Source organism: Gorilla gorilla, chromosome 15 (genome assembly GCF_029281585.2).
Source record: "Gorilla gorilla gorilla isolate KB3781 chromosome 15, NHGRI_mGorGor1-v2.1_pri, whole genome shotgun sequence".
Classification (NCBI taxonomy): domain Eukaryota; kingdom Metazoa; phylum Chordata; class Mammalia; order Primates; family Hominidae; genus Gorilla; species Gorilla gorilla.
Genome location: NC_073239.2, coordinates 123,385,907 through 123,393,853, shown reverse-complemented (window position 1 = coordinate 123,393,853; position 7,947 = coordinate 123,385,907). Strand labels below are relative to the sequence as shown.

Genomic DNA, 7,947 nt, shown 5'->3' with positions numbered 1-7,947 from the left:
TCAAAACAAAAATGCAATTAAAAAGTTAAAACAAGTAATTAAGACACAGTGGCTTACACCTATAATCTGAGAAATTTGAGGCTGAGGTTGGAAGATTACATGAACCCAGGAGTTTGAGATCAGCCTGTGAAAAATAGTGAGGCTTCATTTTTATTTCTGAAAAAAAAAATTAACCCAATGAGTCAATGAGAACCAAACTTGAAAAAAGAAAATTTTAGAGTTTTCATATATCTTAATAGTTGGAAGATGTAGAACAAAAATAATTGTATCAATTCAATGTGTGCAAATACTGAGAGACACACTCATGCCAAGAATTCAACCTGCAGAGGGCAAAACCCAAAAAAAGGTTGAGGTTGTTAATGTGCCATTTGAAGGTGAGATCGTTTTGAGGACCATGTCCTGTGAGAGTCTGTTTCTGTATTAGAGGACTTCTGTGCTCATGAAGTGCTGGACATGCCAGGAGACAAATATCAGTAAACAAACATCAGAACTTGAATTTCAGCTTCCCACTGTGGCATTCTCCATGTGTCATCTCTCTAGTATTTCTCATGCTAGATCAGGTCTTTAGCTATGAAATATTCCTCCTAATTAATGTAAATAGCTTGAAGTCTACAGAGTTAAATATGTATATTTTCTCCCATTTTTCTCAGTTCTTCCCTCCCACAGCTCCAATATTCTCCACTGTTATCATCACCTTCTGTATTGCCATGCCCTGCAGGTTAAGGATTTGATTCCATGACCGAGAGAGGTACAGCTCCATGGAACTTTGGTGAGAACCTCTGTTTTTATTTCATTTCCTGTGGGGCTCCACAAGTGCCTGTGGAAGCATGGTTTCAGTGGCTGGCCCCTGCAGGGTAGATAATTCCTTGGTTCTGTAGTGCTAATGAGGGATTCGGTCTGACTGCATTTCAGAAGTATGGGTTCTCCTTCTCTCTCAGACAGACACTTTGGGAAAGGAAGATTTTTCTGATTGTCCCCATTCTAGAGCAAAGGGATTCAACTGGATAGGAATGCTGATAAAATAAAACCTTTGGCCAAATTAAATTTAAAGGAGTTTAATTGAGCAATGGATGATTCATGAATCAGGCAGCCCCCAGAATCACAGCAGATTCAAAGAGACTTCAGTGCAGCCACATTGTGGAAGAAGATTAATATATTTTTTTAAAAACGATGTCCAGAAATCAGAAGTGAGGTACAGAAAAAGGTGGATTGGTTACAGGTGGGTGTTTGTCTATTTAAACACAATTTGAACACTCAAGAGTGTATGAGTGGTTAAGGTATGGCTGCTGGAATTGGCCAAGGCTCAGCTATTGTTACAGGTGCATACTCCTAAGTTAGGTTTTCAACCTTGTCCACCTATTCGGGTAGGTTACAGTTTGTCCACAAGGACTCAAACAAAGAAGTACGGAGTCCTTCTCAGGCCATATTTAATTCACTTTACCAGTGCCCTTCAGTATGTGGTTCCTGAGAATTTCACACGACAACACGTTTACCACACTGGAATTTAAGCAATCCAACACATGTTTGTAGCTTTATCTTGTAGCTTCATCTTCCTATATGTCATGTGGCAGCTTCTTGCCTCAGTTTAGCTAACACCGTGGCTTTGTTTCTCTCTACAAGAACTTGTTTCTCCCAAGATTTCCATGTTTGTGAAAGGAAAAGAAATCTTTGGGACCCCCAAATCACTAAGCCAAAGGGAAAAGTCAAGCTGAAAACTGTTTGGGGCAAACCCACCTCCATTTTTTTCCCTAAAATGATAGCTACTAAGGTTTTAAAAAGCTACACACCTCCTTCAAAATTTGACCCAAAGGAGAACCCTTGTGGACCAAGGACAGACAGAGTCATTTCTCTGCTCACATAAGTCAAATGCATATCTGATTGCTACCTTTACTCTATTGTTTTGCTAAGCCAGACTAAGGCCTATCTGAATATTCCTTTAATTGCACATTTAGTTAAAGGCTAATGAGAAACTCAAAAGAATGCATTTGTCTCATACCTACCTATGATCTGGAAGCTCTCTCCCAACTTCAAGTTGTCCTGCCTTTCTGAATTAAATCAATATACTTCTTACATATATTAATTAATGTCTTGTGTCTCCCTAAATTGTATAAAACCAAGCTGTGTTCTGCCACCTTGGGCACATGTCGTCAGGACTTCCTGAGGCTGTGTCACTGGCATGTCCTTAATCTTGGAAAATGAACTTCCTAAATCTGTTGAGATTAGTCTCAGATACTCTTTGGTTTACAGGTTTGTTTTCTATCGCATAACTTCCATTATCTGAAATATTAAAGAAAATTTGCCAAATAGCACATCTCTTGTTTTTTTGTTGCAAAAAGAAATATATTTATAAAATTTATATATAATTTATAATCTATGTACATTACCAAACTGAGTAGCATATTTATTATTAAGACCCAGAGTAATGAATAATTCAAATACCAATTAGCAACTTAATAGAAAAACAAATTATGCTACATTTGTTTGCTGAAATGCTACCCAGTATTTATGAGAAACACATACAACATAAAAGGTTTAATTTCCACTATTTCTATTGAGAAAAATAAGCCAAATAGATAAGAGTACATATCATATTATTCATTCTTATAAATTCTAGAAAATAAAAGCTAGTATAAAGAAATATGAAAACATCAGTAGTTTTATAAGGAAATGGTAGAAGAAGGAAGGAGAAAAACCAAAAAAAAACAAATAATAGACCAAGAGAAATGCTGAGGAGAGTTGACTTGTCACCTTCTTTAAAACAGAGATTTTTTTCAAAGTTTACTATTGTACAGGGTAAATATGTGAATTTATTATCTGTCAATTAAAACTCATAAAATTTATTGCAAGTAAACAACTAAAAACTTAGACAAAAAAGGGATGATAGGAAGGAACAAATAAATATGTTAAATATATACACCAAATATTTATCTGCCTGATGCCTAGTTGTCTCTGTATTTTTAGGTAAATGCAGGAAAATTACACAGGTTCTCATGACAGGAAGTGGATTCTGCAAACCACACTAGGCCCATTTAGCTCTGTCCTAGAGTTGGTTCAGAGAGCAATTGAGGCCAGTTGTGAGGAGCATAGGCCCAGATACTGGGACTCACTCATGCCAGATATAAACCCATGAACACATACATAGCCCTTCCATGTGTAGGTTCACTTTTATATCTGTAAATGAAGAAACCACTGACTCCTAAATAACATAATTTATACACATAGGTAAAAATAATTAAAAATGTGATAGTTGTTAAATGTTTATCACAGAACAATTTCAAAATAAGGCAGCATTTTCCCAAATACAATCATTGTCATCAAAATCCCCCAGGACGCTCTCATCTGCTCTTGGCCCTGCCCTCTCCTCAGGCGTCCCACCCCTGAGCTTGCTATGTAGTAGGAGACATGCAAATAGGGCCCTCCCTCTCCTGATGAAAACCAGCCCAGCCCTGACCCTGCAGCTCTGGGAGTGGAGCCCCAGCCTTGGGATTCCCAGGTGTTTTCATTCAGTGATCAGGACTGAACACACAGAACTCATCATGCAGTTTGTGCTGAGCTGGGTTTTCCTTGTTGCTATTTTAAAAGGTGATTCATGGAGAACTACAGATGTTGAGTGTGAGTGGACATGAGTGAGCAAAACAGTGGGTATGTGTGGCAGTTTCTGACCTTGGTGTCTCTGTGTTTGCAGGTGTCCAGTGTGAGGTGCAGCTGGTGGAGTCTGGGGGAGGCTTGGTACAGCCTGGGGGGTCCCTGAGACTCTCCTGTGCAGCCTCTGGATTCACCGTCAGTAGCAATGAGATAAGCTGGGTCCGCCAGGCTCCAGGGAAGGGTCTGGAGTGGGTCTCAGTTATTTATAGTGGTGGTAGCACATACTACGCAGACTCCGGGAAGGGCAGATTCACCATCTCCAGAGACAATTCCAAGAACACGCTGTATCTTCAAATGAACAGCCTGAGAGCTGAGGACACGGCCGTGTATTACTGTGCGAAAGACGCAGTGAGGGGAAGTCATTGTGCGCCCAGACACAAACCTCCCTGCAGGAACGCTGGGGGGGAACCAGCTGCAGGGGGTGCCCAGGATCCACTGATCAGAGTCAGCCCCAGAGGCAGGTGCAGATGGAGGCTGATTTCCTGTCAGGATGTGGGACTTCGTTTTCTTCCAACAGTTTCTCTAATGAACCTCTCTAATTTTAGAATTCTGTGGTTCCTCATGTCATCTCTACATATTTTCAAAAGATCATTTTAATGTGAGGACATAACCTCTCATGGACCAAATGCACATTGATGCTTACAAAGATGAAAAGTTCTCAACCATTGTCACCAGGATCGCAGTCCTGAGGAAGCTCACGGGTATCTGATGAGTCTCCTCCATTCAGCCCCAGTACAGAAACCTCAGAGAGATTCCCGGACTAGAATGGCAGGGATTCTGATCACAGCCAATAGAGAGGCTGGGCCAGCCAGGGTCAGTGTCCTGTAGAAGCTCACAGGGTTCAAGTCTGACCCTTCTCCTGACCCTAAAGCCAATCCGCGTCAGCACTGATCTGGTGCTCCTTTTGCTCCCAATACATGTTCTTTCTTTGGAGTGTTTGTTCTCCCTTTTTTATTTGCTTTTCTTTCTTCCTGAAAAAGAAACACTTGGTCTCTGTGGTCTACACTCCATGGCTCAAGGCATTTTCTTAGAACTCAGGCAAGGCTCAGGCTTGGCTACTCCAGTCACATGGGAGAGGCTGATGGGATTTCCTTCTCTCCCCATATTCTCAGGACCCTCCTCTGTGTTGTGTGTAGACACATCTGGGAATGCAATTGGCCATTAATAGTGAAGGGGATAAACTCATTTGATCAAAATGGGATGTGGATGTGGGATTAACCCTGTTCTATGCACACTGTCAGAGTCATCTTCTTCAGAAGTAGTGTTAGAAAGAGCTTGTGAAATTTATCGGCATCAAAATGGATCCCCTTGTGTTAAAACCCTGATGAATGAAGCTGGGGAAGGCCATGAAGGAGGGTTCTAACACATATTCCTGATGAATGAAGCTGGGGAAGGCCATGAAGGAGGGTTCTAACACATATTCCTGATAAGATGAACTGTCATAAATAGACTCTGCACAGCCACAGCCTTTTACACGGAGGCCACCACAGCCTTAAAAGACTTATTTCTCCAAGTAAATCTGCCCCGCAACTGCCTGTTCAACCTTACACCACTGTCTCAAAATAGCTGCTGCCACCCTCCTCATGTTTCCTTAATTCTCTTTTTTATTATTTTTTAAATTATACTTTAAGTTCTAGGGTACACGTGCACAAAGTGCAGGTTTGTTACATATGTATACATTTGCCATGTTGGTTTGCTGCACCCATTAACTCATCATTTACATTAGGTATTTCTCCTAATGCTGTCCCTCCCCCTTTCCCCAACCCCACTACAGGCCCTGGTGTGTGATGTTTCCCACCCTGTGTCCACATGTTCTTCTTAATTCTCTATCTTCCTTTTCCTACCTGAATGTACCCATACATATTTTAATTGAAATGCACATCCTAGAAAAGATATTATTATACTTTAGAGTCTCTTTCTGTCTGTTATTCAGGTTGACAAGCTGCAGACGGACATGCCACATTTCTGTGAGACGTAGAGGAGGACAGTTTTTGGAGATGTCTAGGAATATCCAATGTCCATAAGATCAGCCATCAATAAGTGCAGACTGGAGCTCCCAGAGAGAGGCGAAGCTGCTGAATCATCGTGGAATTTCATTTTCTCCAGTTCTGCTCTGATGGAATCAGGCACACCCGTTTTATCAATGACAATCTACCTAACCTAGAGTCAACTGATGACAGCATTAATATCATCTATTAAGTAAATTCATAAATATATATATAGTGAGAGAGGGAGAGAGAGAGAGACGGAGTCTCACTCTGTCACCCAGGGTGGAGTGCAATGTTGTGATCTTGGCTCACTGCAACCTCTGTCTCCTGAGTTCAAGCATTTCTCCTGTCTCAGCCTCCTCCCAGTATCTGGGAATACAGGCACACACCACCATGTCCGGCTAATTTTTGTATTTTTAGTAGAGATGGTGTTTCACCACATTGGTCAGGCTGGTCTCAAACTACTGACCTCAGATGATCCACCCACCTCAGCCTCCCAGAGTGCTGGGATTACAGGGGCAGGCCACCAAGTCCAGCTAATTTTTGTATTTTTAGTAGAGACTGGGTTTTACAGTATTGGTCTGGCTAGTCTCAAACTCCTGATCTCAGCCTCCCAAAGTGCTGGGATTAAAGATGTGAGCTACTTTGCCCGGCCAACATCACCTATATTAATGTTGGATTGAATAACTACAAAGTCTACCCTAACCAAGTGTACCATCAAACTTACCATTACCCAGAGGGAAGAATCTTTAACATGAGATCTATATTCTTAAACGTTTTAAGGTGTAAAACTGACCACTATACAATCATCCAATTATGATTTTGCTAATGAGTTGTAGAAGTTGCATGTATATTTTGGATATTAACATTTTTTCAGATGCACAGCTTGTAATTATATTCTCTTATTCTGTAGGTTGGAATTTTTTCCACACTTTGCAGCATCTTTTTGTTGTGATGTAGTTCTGCTTGTTCAATTCTGCTTTTATTGTCTGTGCCTTTAATTTGAAATATAGGAAATCATCCTTTTTTTTATATTTTAAATTTTAGAGTACCTGTGCACAACGTGCAGGTTTGTTACATATGTATACATGTGCCATGTTGGTGTGCTGCACCCATTAACTCGTCATTTAACATTAGGTATATCTCCTAATGCTATCCCTCTCCCCTCCCCACAACCCAAAACAGGCCCCAGTGTATGATGTTCCCCTTACTGTGTCCATGTGTTCTCATTGTTCAATTCCCACCTATGAGTGAGAACATGCGGTGTTTGGTTTTTTGTCCTTGCGATAGACTGCTGAGAATGATGGTTTCCAGCTTCATCCATGTCCCTACAAAGGGCATGGTCTCATCATTTTTCATGGCGGCATAGTATTCCATGGTGTATATGTGCCACATTTTCTTAATCCAGTCTATCATTATTGGACATTTGGGTTGGTTCCAAGTCTTTGCTATTGTGAATAGTACCACAATAAACATACGTGTGCATGTGTCTTTATAGCAGCATGATTTATAATCCTTTGGGTATATACCCAGTAATGGGATGGCTGGGTCAAAAGGTATTTCTAGTTCTAGATCCCTGAGGAATCGCCACACTGCCTTCCACAATGGTTGAACTAGTTTACAGTCCCACCAACAGTGTAAAAGTGTTCCTATTTCTCCACATCCTCTCCAGCACCTGTTGTTTCCTGACTTTTTAATGATCGCCATTCTAACTGGTGTGAGATGGTATCTCATTGTGGTTTTGATTTGCATTTCTCTGATGACCAGTGATGATGAGCATTTTTTCATGTGTCTTTTGGCTGCATAAATGTCTTCCTTTGAGAAGTGTCTGTTCATATACTTTGCCCACTTTTTGATGGGGTTGTTTGCTTTTTTCTTGTAAATTTGTTTGAGTTCATTGTAGATTCTGGACATTAGCCCTTAGTCAGATGAGTAGATTGCAAAAATTTTGTCCCATTCTGTAGGTTGCCTGTTCACTCTGATGGTAGTTTCTTTTGCTGTGCAGAAGCTCTTTGGTTCAACATACTCAAATGAATAAACATAATCCAGCATATAAACAGAACCAATGACAAAAACCATATGATTATCTCAATAGATGCAGAAAAGCCCTTTGACAAAATTCAACAACCTTCATGCTAAAAACTCTCAATAAATTAGGTATTGATGGGACGTATCTCAAAATAATAAGAGCTATCTATGACAAACGCACAGCCAATATCATACCGAATGGACAAAAACTGGAAGCATTCCCTTTGAAAACCGGCACAAGACAGGGATGCCCTCTCTCACCACTCCTATTCAACATAGTGTTGGA

The 7,947-nt window shown here is 40.6% G+C and overlaps 1 pseudogene; it reads left to right on the top strand.

The window, feature by feature from the left end:
- Positions 1-3,521: 3,521 nt before the first annotated feature.
- LOC134757148 (immunoglobulin heavy variable 3-66-like) lies at positions 3,522-4,184 on the top strand (annotated as a pseudogene).
- The last annotated feature ends 3,763 nt before the right edge of the window (positions 4,185-7,947 follow it).